Below are 8,384 nucleotides of genomic sequence, written 5' to 3' on the forward strand. Positions count from 1 at the left end.
TAAAAGCATCAAGAAAAAAAATTGTAAAAATCCGTTAGATACGAGTTTCATGGTCTCCTCCGGCTCCACAGTTCACGCGATAATATGAAAAACTACTTATTAACTGTTGTTTTAAATTATTTTCCACTTATATGCATAGATAGATTTTTTCTCTTTAAAAATATAAGTAAACATTTTTTTTGGCAAATGTAGTAGTTAGTATGTCACAACTTACTTAACTTTGTAATACAACTGTAAAAAAAAAAATAATATTTTTTTTTTAAATCTAAAACCTTTTACATAAATGTGTTGAAAATATGGTAAGTAGTCATCTTCCTTACTAAATAGCATCCAGTGTTTGTTACTATTAATAGTGAATAGTTATAAAAATGGTGTATTTATATGAAAAAACTGCTTGCATACTTAATTTTAAAAATTAGATTTTTCGCTTTTAGAAAAGAAAAAAAAAGTAGTCGTTACATCAGAACTTTGATTGGTCTAAAATATCCTGAAGTCGGATTTTCACTCTTTTCTAGTTTACGATCTAAAAAAGACAGATGGAGGGACGGACAGACAAACCACACAAACTAATAGCGTCTTTTCCCCTATCGGGAGCCGCAAAAATAGTTCTTATCCAAGAAATAAGCTTGAACCTGTTCTACTGATAAAGGGCACTTGGTGTTTCTCTTTACATCGTCTAGCATATCAACTGACACGATTATTGCCCTATTTTGTTTTGAAAATATATTTTGTTATGTGAAAGAATAGAGAACATTAGAACGTACTTTACATATGTACAATTGGTTCATTAGTTGTTTTATTTTTCTTTTCTTTTAAATCTAAACGTTAACTAGTAAGAATAGAGGCATAGCTGGGGTGGGGGAGGGGGGAGTGAAAATTTGAAAATCTTCCCCTGGCCCCCACTTCAGTATCCTTTTTTTTTTTCTCATTAAATATTAAGCCAATGTCATGTTATCTTGATATTTATGTTGTTATGTAAATTAGTGACCATGTTGTATGTATTCCACATATTAGGTTTGTATATTTATTAAGTACAGCAGTAGAGAGGCGTCACAGGTTTCATTTGGTAGGCCAGGCTCTACCATTTTAAATTATTATAACAAGTTTATTTTGTTTTTTCACAACATATCATGTAACCATCCAACCAGTGTACACCGTGGCTTTGTTTGAAGCATATATTGAAAACAACCTATCTGTAATAGCCATGCTTTGCGCTCAGACCACGAAACGATTTTATAAAACACATTTAAACAAAACAGTTTTTTTATTTACCTTTCAGAAATGTATTTTTTTTTTTATTTTGGTAGATTCATTCAAAATGTCCCACCCTATATTTAGTTATGAAAATAGAGTTTTGTTGTAATATATAAATTGGCACGCAAAGTACATCACTTAACATCAAAATGGCTGTCACCAAAACGGCAAGTATCAAGACGTTGTGTATCTAAAGCCTTCACATTGTCTGTGATGATGACTACGCATACAACATAATGAGTACGGCTGAACCGCAAGGACAGACAATAAGCTTACAAATATCCTTTTTTCATTTGCCTTTTTGTAACTTTATAATTTACGAATCTAGAAACTGCAATTCTATAAAATTGTATTATATTTTATATGTCTACAAAAGTCGGTACGTGACGTTTTGGCACAGCCGTTTAGGCGCAGCTGTTTAGGCGCGAGACTATTTGGGGGGGGGGGGGGACGATGTTCTACACCATCCAGCGAATTATTATTATTATTATTATTTTATATAGGTTTAGCTTATTTCATGAATATTCAGATTCATAAATGGTAATGACATGCTATCCCCTTCTTTTAATTATATGTGAGTTTTGCTAAGCGCACTGGATGACATTCTTTGATTTCTTTCCAAAAGACATTAAAAAAAAACGTTGACATCAGTTTAATATCAGAACAAGCTACGATATTTTTAAAAGATATATTTTGAGAAATTGAGTTAAGTTTAGGGTTATGGGTGATTTGGGTGACACATCTCCCCTTGACGCAGGTAAGGTCAAATAAATGAAGACAAGACCAGCACCGGCCACTGCTTGTTGGCATCATGCGTTTGGCGATCATCAACTTCGGACTGGTCATTACCTGTGACACCTATCCCGCTCCCTCTTTTCTAGGCACATTTTACTCCTAGAAGTGAATTTATACTCTTAAACTTTAATTCCGAGAGTGGCCCAAGGTCTACCCCTCTCTTTCAATCTCTTCGCCCCTACGTCTTTATAATCTCGACTTTTTTAGAACATTCACTTATCATTTGTCAAGCACGCTGACAGAATGGCAAAACTTTCGTCATTTCATTTTTTTTATATTTGTTAAATGAAAACCTGGTGGCAGTCTATATAAACAATGGAAAACGAGAAAATATCGCATGTTTTTAAAAGGCTTAGTGCAGACTAGTCTAAGTGTGAGCGTGCGACCCCAGGTCTATTTGTTATCTATTTTTATCTGTATTTCGATCTGTTTACTTTATATAGGCCAGGCTAGAATAATTTAATTTAGTGTCTTTTCTTCTTGCATAGGTCAGTGCTGTGTGTTTGTAGTTTCCGCTATTTATAACTTCTGCTAGTTTTAGTCTTTTTCTGTTATTTGTGTTTTACTCGTAGAGGAAAAGTAGTTTTAAAAATAGTTAACTAGCCTTAGAGTTGTTGGCACTGTTTCCATTTCTTTGTCCCTGATTAGTTCTACGTATTTTTGTCTTTAGCGCTTAGGTTAGGTTAGTAGTTATTTTCTAATTTCAGTCTAAGTGCAAGTCTAGAAGCTGTATAGGGTCCCTGTACGAGTTTAGAACATAAATATCTTTCTTCTTCCTTTTTGTATTTTTGTAAGATTTAATTTTTAAGATTCTCTTTTTTCTGTAGTTTACTTTGATATATATTGTTGGGTAGTCCGTGTCTTGAGTGGTCTGCTAGGATTTGTTGGAGTGGGGGGTAGAGTACAAATTAGGATTCTCATCAGCGAGGTTTAGTTTTAGAAAATTAGCATGACGTCATGCTCTCCGATATGTTCGCGCTGACCAGTTATAGCTAGCTCCGGAACCACGTTGAGCTCTTTTGTCTTGACCAGTGGTCAGTGCTGACAGTAGTGCCGGTGTAGAGTTAATTGTGTGTTTATATTGTGCTTATATTCAGCTTGGATTGCTGCTATCCTTACTGCCATTAGTCTGCCATCGCCTCCTTGTACCTTTTTTTGTTATATTTTATTAATTTTAAGCTTAGGTCTAGGGTAGTAATTGTAGTGATTTAGTTAGATAGTTGGTTTGGCTAGTTTGTTAGTGTTTGTAGTGGTGTGGATTTAGAGGGTTTTAGTTAGTTGCTGAGTTCAGTTGTAGTGTCAGTGTATATGTTATATTTTATTATTGATTTATTTGTGTATGTAAATAAAGTTTCTTTTTGTTTTATTTATCCTAAAGTAAAAGTTTCGTTATTGCTTTCTTTTAGTTAGTTAGTTTAGTTTAGTCTAGTTGTCTGGTTACTTAGGTGGCTCTAGCCCCTTGGTCGCAGACCGAGGTGCACAGATTGGGCCCACCCAGTAGCGCAAACATCTGCCTACTGTATAAAATTTAATGTTGAGCAGCAGTAAGAATAGGCCCTCCCACTCGCGCCTGCCTGACCTGCTCACATAAGAATTTCTGGCGATATGACGTTAAAAATGAATGTAGAGCTCGTCAACACACAGATATTACTGACAACAACATTGTTCTAAATCAACTATCGAGCACAGCCATGAAAGTGATGCAGCACAAGATCAGGCTGTCTTTATTTTAACTAATTTAAAAGAGAGCTCTCGTCTTCCACAGAGATCCCACCTTGTATTATAAACAGCAGCAAATTTGTAGTATATAGCAGGAGATACCATCCATTCATCAAATAAACCAATGTCTATGTCAACAAATAATTGCATCGATTTTTTGTCTATCATCGTTTCTTTTTGTTTTTGTTTGTAATTTAGTGTAATACCTGAAACAAACATTTTTGAAAAAAAAAATGTCTCTTAATAAACACACCTACACACGCTAAAATGTTTATTAAAGAAAATGATGTGAAACACAAACACACATTTAGATACATTCTCCCTCTCCCCCCACCCGAAAAAAAGTCTCAGTAACTTTGACTATTCCATGTACACATACTGGATGTCAACCTGTAATGTTAGTAATAATAATTTAATAATAATTAAATAGCAAACTTAAATACCAAAAATAACGGACAAATACTTATATATATATATATATATATATATATATATATATATATATATATATATATATATATATATATATATATATATATATATATATATATATAGTGTTGTAATCTTGCCTTGCACCAGTGCTTGAGGTGCGGGCGAGCGCACTAGTGAACGAGAACAGGAAGACACTAGGAGAAGAGGTGAAGAGTCTGAATGTTTGGAAACTAAGAAGCCAGCTTTTGAGCTGCCTGAAGGTTGTAGTAGGGACCTGGAGCGAAGCGGGGAAGGCTGTCGTTGGTCCACATTCGGGTTGCTATCTAAAGGACTGGTAAATTAGTAGAAAGACTCTGAGGAAGCCGAAGGGTGTTCTGTGTTTGCCCTAGTGAATAAACACACGTATTTATTTCCTGTTACACTGTGTTGAGTTACCTACCTTTACGTTGACTGCCTACCCTAGAGTTACAACAATATATAAATATATATATATATATATATATATATATATATTTATATATATATGTATATATATATATGTCCGCTGTCTATGTTTAGGTATCACGTGATCTAGTGCGTTGGATTTATGTCAAACATGTCAAGATGTTCCGTTATCCCTTTTTAATTTTACCACGAAAATGAAAGAAAACTATGAAAATGGGTTTACCCGTTTAGCTGACATCTAATAGGCCTAAACCTTATTCGGTAAGCTGGACATTTAATTTCGAACACTCGTATCGAAGGCCACAACAATTATGAAAAGAAGAAAAAAAATGAAATAAAGAATTAACCATTTTAAATCGTTTATTACAAATCCGTGGCTCTACTTACACCCGTAATAAAGCTTTACCTGTTTTATTACTGACAATGTTTTTTAATCCCTGCTCAATGACGGGCTTATCGTTTTAAATCTTTAAAGTATTCGTATGCATCAGGGCGTAGAACACAAACTACTTATCTTATTTTATATGATACAGACGTTATTTAAAAAAAGAAGATGATTACGTCCTACGCGTCATGCATATAGTCATGCATAATAACCAATGACCTAAACTTCGCAAAGTCACTGGTTTTCCTGGCTAGCTCAGGCAACCCATTCCATGCTCTAATAGCGCTAGAGAAGAAGGAGCTTTTGTACAAATTTGTCCTAGCTTATGGAACAAGCAAAAATTTGGTCAATGGAACAACGGTCTGCATTGCTCGAAATTACTTAAGCAGGGATGTCTGGCTTTGTAAGTCAAATCAGTTTTATTTGAAAATCTGTCTGGGCACTCCTCAGCGGCAATCTACTTCTCTGTCATTTAGTTTTGAATGGACATTTGTATCATATCTTCCTCTCGCCTTGCAATTGCCATGCGAGAAAGTCTGGCGGCAACTGCATTCTTCTTTTCAGGACAGATTTCTTTCTTCCTTACAAGTACTTTTGTACGCTTCATCTCTTTACTTATACTGTGAGAAACTCTGTAGTTTGCTCTTACCGGATACTCATATTCTTGTCTCTTTTTGGTAAATAATCTCGTCAATCGCTCAACTCACTCAACTAGGCGTAAATTAGTTATCTCTTTCTTTGCGGCACAAACCAAAGCTGCCATTTTTAGCAGCCCCATAAAATGTCCGTATATCCGTCTGTCACATCCAGATCTCAAAAACTAGAAGAGAAATGAAAAATATTATTTAACCATGCGATGCGGATTGCAAAGTTTAGGGTGCAACGGTTACTTTTTCTTTTCTAAAAGCAAACCGTTTAGTTTATAAAATTAATTATGCAAGCGATTTTTTTTTCATAAAAATACACCAATTCTAAAACAATACATTAATGTAAGGGAGCTAATGTTACAATATGTAGACAAAGAAATATAACTTTGGGTATTTTCAGTATCACTAAGCCAAATATATTTACAAAAGTACAAAAAATGTTCACAACAAATATAAATATTAGTTAAAGGTGTTGTTTCTGGTCAACTAGCTGCTAAAGTTAAAAGAAAACATTTCTGTTTGTTTATAAAGGCTAAGAATGCACTTTGTATGTAAATATTACGCACATTTTTTAAATGGACTTTTAAGCAGCGACCTTCTAACAGTATCGTGACAAGCAGTAGTAGCAGAGAGTACGAATCTAGTTCAAAGTTTTAAATAATCAAATCTATATATATATAATTCTCTTCATGGCCCAAGAATTTGGACACCACGTAATGGAAAGATCACTCTTTTATTTTTGCAAGTCCGACGGACTAGAGTTACCCTACGTAATTAAAGAGGCGAAAAAAAGAGGGGGGAGAAAAAGTAGTAGTCACCCATCACAAATTAGCAGGGCCGACTTTGTGACCAAGAAGTCATGAAAAGATAACAAGTAATCTACTCTGTATTCACCCGTCAATAAATAGCAGGACCGGACTTAACCATTGTGGAGCCCTATGCGAAACGGATTCGCGAGGCGAAGTTTGGGAAAGGATACGGATAATCTATATATATATAATTCTCTTCATGGCTCAAGAGTTTGGACACCAAAGTAATGGAAAGATCACCCTTTTATTTCTGCAAGTGGATGGACTAGAGTTACCCAACGTCATTTTAGAGGCGAAAAAAAAGAGGGGAGGGGCGGAGAGCAAGTAATATTCACCCGTCACTAAATAGCAGGGCAGGACTTAACCATCGTCACCAAGAATCATGGAAAGAGAATAAGTAATCTACTCTGTTTTCACCCGTCACTAAATAGAAGGGCCGGACTTAATCATTATGGGGCCCTATGCGAAAAGCATTTCACGGGGCCAGGTTTGCGTAGAAAATAAATTCTTCTTTTCATTTTATTCATTCTTTACTACTTACAGAATTACTTTGCGTGTAGCGAAGCCATACAGTATATCATAAAAATTATATTTCCTACATAGATCACGCTCAATAGCAAGAGTTACCAAATGTTTCAATCTAGCTACAAGAATTGTTGACCTTAAGTAATTCTTCATTAGTTTGAGGCGCGAGAAGCTTCTTTCACCAGATTCCACAATTACGGGTTTTGCATAATGCCTTTTTTTTGGCGTATGCCATATTGAATGACACCCCAAAATGACAATTTTTGTCTATATATTTCAGGAGATTTGTATGAGTTTTCAAAAGATTTTATTAATTTACGGATATTTTTGGGATTTTTTCATATATTGCAATTTCAGGAGATTTCCAGGAGTTTCTGGTTAATCGACAGGAGGCCGCGGGAAACCTGTTAGATGTTATAAAATGGTTTAATTTAATAATTTATACACCTACAATTAGTTATAAAACACTAAAACTAATCTACTATTTTTTAATTAAATATTGCATTCAGTATATTGATATCTAGGCTTTTTTGTAACATAAATCTTATCTAAATTACATCTACGTTATTTCAAATTTATATTTTAGATCTAGATCAGGTAGATATAGATCTTAAGAGTGCTAAATCACAAGAATAGTTTAGGTAGATCTACATTCTCATTCTAGTTCCATTTAAATGGAAATGACAATAGCTCTTTTGGTAAATGTGCCGGGACATCGAACAAACGTTGCCAAAGTACAGGCGCGATGCCTGTTCCTTTCCAAAAGATTATCTAAAATCTCAAGTCTTACATATTGTACATATCCGGTAGTTGTAGTGCCTTAATGTGTAATATATCTCTTTAATAGGCTATTAGTTTGTTATTAAGTTAACAGCAAAGCCTGGTCGCGCAGTCAGCGCGCTGGACTGATTATCTCGACGGTCGGGGTTTATACGCAGCTCGCTGCCATCCCCGGTCGTCCAGCGGGAGGTTCCGATAAGGAAGCCAAAAAACAATGTCATCTACTAGGCGCCAGTTATGCTCGCTACGTCTTTGCTTTAGTGTCACTTTTTGATGTGAATTCCTATAAATTCCACAGCCTCCTAAAGACGCCACACATATTTTTTAAAACTTTGCACGGTATAGAATATATTGAAATGGAAATGAAGTTTTTCAAATCATTTTTAAAATAAACGTAACAGACAGTGGTACATACAGAAAAAGATGGACTGACTAAAACAACAACAACAAAATAAATGGTAATTCCAAACCACTACTTTTATTAATAGATCATAATGTACACAGCAACACAAGATTTAGTTGTTTAATTATTAATTTTTTTTTTAATTGTTAAATGATGTTTACATAATATTAAGAAAACAAATTTTATTTATG

This window comes from Biomphalaria glabrata, chromosome 9 (assembly GCF_947242115.1).
Source record: "Biomphalaria glabrata chromosome 9, xgBioGlab47.1, whole genome shotgun sequence".
Classification (NCBI taxonomy): Eukaryota; Metazoa; Mollusca; class Gastropoda; family Planorbidae; genus Biomphalaria; species Biomphalaria glabrata.